Consider the following 9,986-nt stretch of genomic DNA (forward strand, 5'->3'; position numbering starts at 1 on the left):
GGGAAGTTCGGAGTCAGAGCCAACAGAGGTATCTATCTCCTGAAACAGCACTTCCATTTCTTTGGCTCCCCCTTAATCTGGTGCAGTTACTTAACTGAATGTACTTTTCAAGTGGAGCTCAAGGTTCTTCTCCTCTTAGGATTTTCAAGTCGTGATGAGCTGTTTTCTTTGATAATTTTAGACACCCCAGATTGCTTCAATCCGTTATATGGGGTGTGATGACATGGTTGTTCTTACTTCAGGCACACTTGCGCGTTGACTGTGCTCAACCACCAGCAAGAACTTGGCAGAGGAAATTCGATGATGAAGGCAAGAAGGTTGCTATGTTTAGCATGACTATGAATGAACTCATGACAATGGTAAGTAAGCATATGAACAGGGGCCGTGCCTTCTGGCTTTCGCATTTAGGGCCAATAATGTATAATCCTGACCATGGTCCTGGTTGTGCTGCAGGTGCCCTTTATTGCTAAAATGCTTCGACTATACGTTAAAGAAAGCGCGAAAGGCCAAGTGAGTCACCCTTCTATCATTTAACATTCAGCTGATCTGTCAACTATTCAGTAGTACCAAGTATTCAGTGAAATTGCTGAACAAGCATTATCCTGTTTCGCCAAGGATTCGGTCTTATGATCCTTTCAGGAAATGGATGGACAACTGCTACCGCGGGGTACCCCTCGGCGCACTAGGGCAAGTACTTTCTTTGATTCTGGCCTTGGTTGTCACTTTCATGCAGCTAACTGAACTTCAGATGGCAGTTTTATTCAAAGCACATTCTCTTCTTCTTCTTTCAGTGCAGGAAGCATAGGGAGAAGCTACAGAGGGTACTTTCAGCATTTTCAAATATTCCCCAGGATGTTTGAAGAGAAGCCTATCCTAGCCAACCAGTTCTCTGTAATAAATTTACACTTGCTTGCTTTCATGACTTGCAATCTCAATTAACTGTGAAAAAAACGTCTTATGTTTCATCATTTTTACCTGTCTTAGGCATTCGTTTCGCGTCCCGGCGGGAAGAGCTACTCCACGGTGTTGTCCGCACCGAATGCCGATGTCCTGAAGTAAGCAGTGAAAGCGTCACAAGCTCGCCTGCATTTCATTCATCTGATTATGACAGCCAGAGATACACTTTACTGTGCAAATTTGCAGGGGAATAGATAAAGCCGGTATCGGATCTTGGGACTGGAATCTGAAAGAGAAGAATTGCACTTACCATGGCTTGTTCCCAAGATCATGGACTGTGTATGATGGTACAATCCTGACTGACAGTAAATCAGTGCCAATTCACCTGACAGAGATATTTGTCGTCAGGACCGACGTTGATTAGTTTTGTCTGATAGAACCTACTCCCTCTGTCCCAAAATAACTATCTCAACTTTGTACTAACGCTAGTATAAATTTGTATTAAGCTTAAGACACTTATTTTGGGATGGATGGAGTACTAATCTATGCTCCATAACTGTAATGTAGGTGAGCCTGACCCTGAAATCAAGATCACCTGCCGTCAGATATCACCCTTCATCCCTCACAACTACAAAGAGAGCAGCTTCCCAGTTGCCGTTTTCACTTTTACAGTACATTTCCTTCTCCAGCAAATTAATACAATTGTCCCACATGAGTTGTTGTTCAGCTCTTACCTTAAAATCTTTGATGCTTGCACCAGGTACAAAATTCAGGGAGCACACCTGCAGATGTCACATTGCTCTTCACATGGGCAGTAAGTGCAGCTAACACTCTGCTCTTCATAACTGACACGAGCACACAACATCTTTGTTCTTTGTAGCAAGGATTTGGCCCTAATTTCCCTGTTCATCCGTGTAGAATTCCGTGGGCGGAAAATCGAAGCTGACTGGGAATCACACCAACTCCAGGATGAAGTAACGACCACGACAAATTTTCGTTTGATGCGATATGATAACAGGCAGCAAATCTCTCTCACAATGAGAATGTCTTTCTTTCCTTGGTGCGTGCAGAGCGCGAGACGGCGTCCATGGCGTCCTCCTCCACCACAGGACGGCGGACGGGCACCCTCCGGTGACATTCGCGATCGCATCTCAGGAGACCGACGACGTCCGCGTCACCTGCTGCCCGTCCTTCGCGATGGGCCCGTCCGCTCCCGGCGGCGAGCAGTTCATGGCCAAGGACATGTGGGAGGAGGCCAAGAACCGCGGCTCCGTCGGCGTGGCGCCGGGAGCATCGGCATCGTCGAGGCCTGGATCGTCCATCGGGGCAGCGGTCGCGGCGGCGACGACGGTGCCAGCGGGAGGCACGCGTGCGGTGTCGTTCGCGCTTTCGTGGTCCTGTCCCGAGGTGAAGTTCCCCGCCGGGCGAACCTACCACCGGAGGTACACCAAGTTCCTCGGCCTGGATCGGGACGCGGCTGCTGAACGATTGGCCCACGATGCCCTTCTCGGTGAGATTTCCATGGCTCGTTGGTCGGTGAAGGTTTCTGAAATCTCTCTCAGGGTTGAGATTTCTTAGAGCATTCTTGTGTTGTGCTTGAATGTAGAACACATGAAGTGGGAGTCTCTGATCGAGGAGTGGCAGAGGCCTGTTCTGCATGACAAGAGGCTGCCTGGATGGTAAGAAATTCAGGCCAAGCTTACTAGCTTAGGATCATACTGACTAATTGCTGAACCACTGATCACCCGACTTTTTCTTACTGCCCTGTGTCATTAGAAAAAAAATGTATCAACTTGATCATGGTTTTCATTCTAGATCAAGTGATGGCATGATTGTTTTTCAGGTACCCGGTTGCACTGTTCAACGAGCTTTACTATCTCAACGCTGGAGGCACAATTTGGACAGGCAATTAACACTGATCCAAAATCCAATTGAACCCTGTGAAGAAAATGGCCCAAAATCTTAACGTTTCAAATTTCATTACGACAGATGGGCTGCCTCCGAAGAAGACCAGCTTCGCTTCGTCAAAGTACGGGTCGACGACGATGGAGTCCTTCTCTCTCGACGGGTTCCATTTCCATTCAGGTGATCATGCGCCGGACGGTATCCTCCGCGCAATGGCGACGGCGGAGGAGCGGACGGAAGCATCGTCGGCGTTCGGCACGGCCCTGCTCGGCGACGGCGAGGAGAGCGTGGGGCGGTTCCTGTACCTGGAGGGGATGGAGTACCACCTGTGGAACACCTACGACGTCCACTTCTACGCCTCCTTCGCGCTGCTTTCCCTCTTCCCGGAGATCGAGCTCGGCCTCCAGCGCGACTTCGCCAGGGCCGTCCTCCACCACGACCCGCGCCCCATGCGCACCCTCGACGGCGCCACCGTCCCCCGCAAAGTCCTCGGCGCCGTGCCGCACGACGTCGGCCTGGGCGACCCCTGGTTCCAGCTCAATGCCTACATGATCCACGACCCGGCGCGGTGGAAGGACCTCAACACCAAGTTCGTCCTCCAGGTGTACCGCGACGGCGCCGCCACCGGGGACGCCGCGTTCGCGACGGCCGTGTGGCCCGCGGTGTACCTGGCCATGGCGTACATGGACCAGTTCGACCGGGACGGGGACGGCATGGTCGAGAACGAGGGCCGCCCCGACCAGACGTACGACTTCTGGTCCGTCTCCGGCGTCAGCGCGTACACCGGCGGCCTCTGGGTCGCGGCCCTTCAGGCGGCGGCAGTCATGGCGCGCGTCGTCGGTGACCGCGGCTCGGAGGGGTACTTCGTGGAGCGGTACGAAAAGGCCCGGCGCGTGTACGACGGCGAGCTCTGGAACGGCGCCTACTTCGACTACGACAACAGCGGCGGCACGAACAGCAAGTCCATCATGGCCGACCAGCTCGCCGGGCAGTGGTACGCGCGCGCGTGCGGGCTGGAGCCGATCGTGGAGGAGGAGAAGGCCCGCAGCGCGCTGGGGACGGTGCTGGACTACAACGTGATGCGCGTGCAGGGCGGCGCGATCGGGGCCGTGAACGGGATGCGGCCGGACGGCACCGTGGACACGTCCTCGATACAGTCCAGGGAGGTGTGGCCCGGGGTCACCTACGGCGTGGCCGCCGCCATGGCCCACGAGGGCATGCCGGAGGCGGCGTTCAGGACGGCGAAGGGCGCGCACGACGCTGGGTGGGGCAGGGACGGGTTCGGGGTACGCGTTCCAGATGCCGGAGGCGTGGACGGCCGACGGCGGCAGCGGGTACCGGTCGCTGCACTACATGCGGCCGCTCTGCATCTGGGCGATGCAGTGGGCGCTATCGCCGCCGGAGCTCCACAGGGACGTCAGGGTGTCGCCGGGTTCGATGTCCGCCGTAGCGTCGCCGGCGGAGGTGGTCCTTGCGCGGGAGAAGTTCGAGAAGGTGGCGAGCATGCTTAGGCTGCCGGAGGAAGAACAGCACAAGGGATATCTCAGAGCTCTGTACCAAATTCTCCGGCAGATGCTGCTCCCGGCATCGTGATTCTCCGGGTGGAACTTCAAACTTCACAAACGATTCTATACGATGCGCGCGCCTTGCGGCGCCGATTGCCTCTCATATCTCCTCCGTCAACCTGTAATTTTTCGTGGAGTCATCTATAAGATTCGGAGCAAAGTGCACTGTAGTTCACTGAGCTACTGTCTTTCTGACTTTCTGAGTAAAGTGCGCCGTATTGAATTGTGAAAATGGTCGTCTGAGTTCTCGAAGTGCAAATGTCATGCAAGGCACAACATAGGTCTTTCTTTGGACTATTCAATTGTTGAAATTGATCGTTTGGATCTGGATGATGTATTGCACTTCAAACATCTAGATGATGATTTTCATATTTCATTGTCCTTCAAAACACCTGAAATAGTTTAGGGGCCTACAGGAGTACAATATTCGAGTCATTAGAACATCTACAACCGGGCGCTCCAAACCCGTCTCAAACACTCGGACGGATATGGGGCGTCCGGATGCGTTCGTCACGTCGCACTAGCGTCGGGGTCCCATACAGAATCGTCCGGAAAGCCGACGGTCTGACCGACGTCTACTCCGGCTCGCCGTCCGTGACCAAATCCGGCTATTTAAGTCGGCCGGTGTCCCCTAACCCCACCTCCGACATCTTCATCTCCATGATCTTTGATTATTTCTAGCCGTAGGTCATATACTCTACTTTCATTACTCGACCTTGCAAGCATCATATATGTTGTATATCTCACCGTAAGTAACTTTTATGCCGACACTTTATATTTGACATAGCCTAAATTTGCTAAAAATCAAGGTAGATTTGTACATGTCCCTATTCACCCCTAGGTCCATCTTGATCCTTTCACTGACATAGAGAAACCTCATACACGCTCAAACACAACAAGTGTTTCTGACCATAGTTTTTAAAATTGTACCACTAATTAGGCCAGTAAGGCAGTTGTTTAGATTTGTACTGATCGACCACTGGTTCATCGATTTGATTGTATTTTTTAAGCAACATTAAATAATACTCACTCCGTTCCTAAATATAAGACCTTTTAGAGATTGCATTATGAACTACATACGGATGTACATAGACGTATTTTAGAGTATAGATTCACTCATTTTACTTCGTATGTAGTCTCTTAGTGAAATCTCTAAAAGGTCTTATATTTTTAAACGGAGGGAGTATATATATATATGATCAATAAATGCACCAATAAATAGATTAAAAAAATTATTGGAAGACAGTGGGGCATCCTGGTCCTCCTTCTTGGCTACTCCTAGTCTCGACTATAGAATGGAGGGATGTAACTGAAAGGAGGCCTGGTCGATTTGACTTGAGCAGAGGAAGATCGTAATTGGATGGATCATACCGACTTGGTGGCGGCCACTCTCCTATCTCTCAATGGAGGTGGTTCAACAAGACATGAGTGGCGGCATGGGCTGGTGGCGTACAACTGCCTCGTGGAGCGGTGAGGGAGAGGCGTCGCCGCACCATGGCGCCCCACAAGGGTGGTGTCGGATGGAGCATCTATGCTCTATGGGGTTTGTGTGTGGAGAAAATCGAAAGAAATACTCTAAATTTGGCTGAAACCCAATCAAGGGGGGGTCTTCCTTTTTCCGATTCTACCCCTAGCATGTTCGCACAAAAACGAGTAGATTGAAGGGCTTTTTAGGAAATGATATTGAACGATCTGGTTTTATGTGAATCGTCAGGTTCGCCTGATTTTAGAAAAAGCGCCTGATTCAATGGGTTTTTTTCGTTCAATTCCTTGAACTGTCCATTGTGCTTAAAAACCCATTGGGATCGGAGGTTCCGATTTTTTCTAGTCCGACCACCTGCCAGGTTCGTTTTTTAAACTATGTTTCCGACTAGCTCAAAGACATGACCCACCATGAGGACCCAAAGTCGGAGGGATGTGGGATTCCTATTTTTGTCAAACTTAGTAAAGGGGTGTATGCATCTTGGGAAAGCATACCATTTGCAATATCATTTAAGGGGATTTTGTTAGCACCATCCTAAAAGCAAGGGTAGAGAAGGAAAATAGTTAAAAATAGGGTGGAAATAGACGTGCAAAACAGAAAATTAGAACACACAACAATTTTATATGTTTAGGTCTTTGATTCCTAGGAACAGTAAATACAAAATAATTTCCTAAGTATGGTGCAATTCTAGTCAATATATGAGTGAAAGTATAATTACAAAATTGTTACACTAGTAAAATCCATTGTGTCATCGTATTGCACATAAATTGACAAAAGGAAGTGGATCATATTCCTATTTCAAATGGAAATAAGATTAGGACTAAATGAATTTTTGGTGGTTTATGTTTTGATATAAATATACAAACCAAAATATAACAAATATCACCATCAAAAGACTAAAATATGTCAAACATTTCCTGCTATCAGTTTTCCTTCTCTCAAGTATTATTATAATCCCTCCGTTTCTAAATATAAGTCTTTTTAGAGATTACACTAGGAGACTACATACAGAACGAAATAAGTGAATCTACATCCTAAAGTATGTCTATATACATCCGTATATAGTCTCCTCGTTGAACCTCTAAAATGACTTATATTTAAAAATGGAGGGATTAGTTATGTATTCAAAATAAATGTCACATCAATAGAGTATTAAGTAATATTTTGATAGGAAATAATGGTCAATCTGTAATATTAATGAGCACACAATGTATAAAATGACACTACTTTTGACATTGCATGAGTATTGTAAACAAAAACAACAACAAAAAAAGAATCCCACATGATGTCTTGCCCTATGTGGTATAGCATGTGTGGTATCGAGCAGAGATACGGGGCACCTTGGCTGTACTAACAAGTGGAGTGCCGTGAGAAACACCAAGGACTCTTTTGGCTAACAGGATAGGATTATCATAGGAATAAAAAATATGTATCCTCCAATTATAGGAGTAGGATTAGAAAAAAAGATGTCATTTAGTTCACATCATAGGATTTTTTTTTATTGAGTCCAAGCTCATGTTTATTTTCCTATGAACCAAAGGGATCTACAGGAAAAAAATCCTACGAGAACATATCCTATAGAATTCTTGTGAAATTCCTTCAAACCAAAGGAGGCCCAAAATGTAGTGGTTGTCAAGTAGTACCTTATGGCACCACTAGTATGTTAATGCATAATCTCGTAAAATGTGGAGGTGATTATTAAGTTCCAGACACATCTCAAACTCACAAGTTGCTAATATCATTCGTCTTTGTTCAAATTTCAAATTCAACAATGAAGTAAAGTTCCATCTCTTTTGCTTGGATTTCTCCTATCACGTAAAATTGCCTTCCATAATATGTTCTAGTTTGGTTATGCGACACATCTCCAATGTATCTATGATGCTTTGCTTGTTTCATGCTATATTTATATTAGACCAACTGCAACCCGGAAGTTAAGCAAACTATTTGAAACATAAAATAAAAATTACGTGAACTATTTGAAGAGACCAACCGCAGTCGTGGACACAAAGGCTAACTGCACCGAAGAGAGGAAGTAACTAATACAACCAAAAATTTAGATGAACTATTTGAAGAAAGTTTGCCATGAATAGACTCCAATTGATTATCGTGTGGGTGCGGGCCAAATCAGTCGGTGCGGCTGCTCGAATGTGGTGTTGCGGAATGGTGTTGCGCAACGTCCTGTTCGATCAATGTGGCAGACGGCAACGATGGGGAAGGGCAGATTTGGCGGTCATGACAACGCTTAGGTAGTGTGGTGGTCGCGCGGGGATTGGGAGGGAAACTTCAGTGCGGCGGTTGGTTGCTTGCACAACTGATCTTCGTTTTGTCGCAGCGGCACAAGTGTTTTGCAACTGTCCTAAATTTGGAGTAATTACTTTTGCAGATAGAGCAGTTGTCGATCGAAGGCCTAATTTTGCACCGTTGTGCCTTAAAAATGATTAAGCCATATTTTAGTAGAGATTTTGTTTGAAATCAAGGCAAAAGATATGCCCCATTCATTAATTAAGGAGCAGAGGGTTTAAAGTACATCACAATGTCTCCACATCATAGCCCAACAGTGGTATAAGTTACATCAGAGATTACTCTCACGACATGATGTTGCTTAGGTGCCTAGCTTCCGCTGTAATCCAAAGTTGTGCCTCGTCTTACATTAGATTGAGAATATAGATGGGGTGCGTGGACTTCTTTGTGAAGACTCGAGCATTTCTTTCGTTCCAAACAACCAAGACACAAGCATCGTTAGGGATGCCATGGTTTTCCGGTTCGCAGCGTTAGCCTTCGATATATTAGTCCACAAGTCTTCGTGTTGCACTCTGCTGCCCAACTATCGGTATGGATTGCATCTAGATTCAACCATTGCTTGACCATTCGTGAAAGCGACATCGTGAATCGGCATTTGTAATATAGGTGAGCAGTAGTTCTGTTGGCTCGTCTGCGGAGGTGCAAAGGCCACAGTTTTCGCAATCCCTTTTTTCTAATATGTGTGTCGTCCAATCCTATTTTGCACCACCAGCCAAGAGAAGAACTTGACCTTAGGGGGGCCCAAACTTTCCAGATGGTCTCGTTCATGGTAGTCACACTACTAGGAAAATGCTTATAGGTAGAACATCAGTAGTAGCGCTGGAAAATATGCAGCGCTGCTGCTAATTAGCAGTAGCGCTGGATATGGACAGCTCTACAAGTGATGTTGTATCAGTAGCGCTGTAAATGTAAGCAGCGCTACTGCTAAGTGGGACCAAACGAGTCCAACGATGCCAGCTCTAGTAATAGTGTTGCCCAAAATGTTGTGCTACAGCTAAACACGTTAGCAATAGCGCTGGCTGGCATAAGGCGTTGCAGCTAAGTGGAACCCAGCGAGTCCACCGACGATAGCTGTAGTAGTAGCACTGGCCATAATACGATGCTTAGCAGCAGCGCTTCTGCTAATTAGCGCCCTCGTGGACTTATCATCTTCCCCCCACCCCCACCTCCCGCGGACATTGCTCATCCTCTCCCTCTCTCTCCTCACTCCCTCCCAACGCGACCCCGCCGCACGACTCTGTGCTGCCCCGGCAACTCTCTGCTTCCCGGCAACCCCGACCCCGGCCCACTCTGCTGCCTCGGCGACCTCGACCCCGGCCCCGACCGCGACCCCTACCCCAACCCCAACCCCGACCTCTGCTTCTCCTCCGACCGTCTCCTCCGTGCCTGCCGTCTCCTCCGTGCATCGGTCGTCTTCTTCTCTAGGGAGACATCCTGACTCCTCCTCGCCCATTTGCTTTCTAGGGTTTTGGTGGATTGCTAGGGTTCTTGTTAGGACATTGCTAGCGCTGCTTGCTAGGGTTCTTGCCAGGACATTATTTCTGAAATTATTTATGAAATTAGATAGTTAATAAGAAAATCAAGTCAAAAGTGAGTTAAAAATGAGTTTCGGAAATTAAGCATTTTTGAAATAGCAAAAGTGAGGCAAAAATGAGTCAGAAAAATGGTTTTGATGCCCAAATTGAAATGAGATGCTTGTTGTTCAATAGTATTAATTTGGCATGCAGTGCTAATTTGGACTTGTTTTATATAATGTTTTTTATGAGAAAAAACAAATTGTTCGCATATTTCTAAGAAGATAACCAGCGAGTAAAACATTGAACGATAAGAAAATG

At 47.4% G+C, this 9,986-nt stretch overlaps 1 pseudogene; it reads left to right on the forward strand.

The window, feature by feature from the left end:
• The first annotated feature begins 323 nt into the window (after nucleotides 1-323).
• On the forward strand, nucleotides 324-4,690 carry LOC123440364 (annotated as a pseudogene).
• The last annotated feature ends 5,296 nt before the right edge of the window (nucleotides 4,691-9,986 follow it).

Source organism: Hordeum vulgare, chromosome 3H (genome assembly GCF_904849725.1).
Source record: "Hordeum vulgare subsp. vulgare chromosome 3H, MorexV3_pseudomolecules_assembly, whole genome shotgun sequence".
NCBI classification, from domain to species: Eukaryota; Viridiplantae; Streptophyta; class Magnoliopsida; order Poales; family Poaceae; genus Hordeum; species Hordeum vulgare.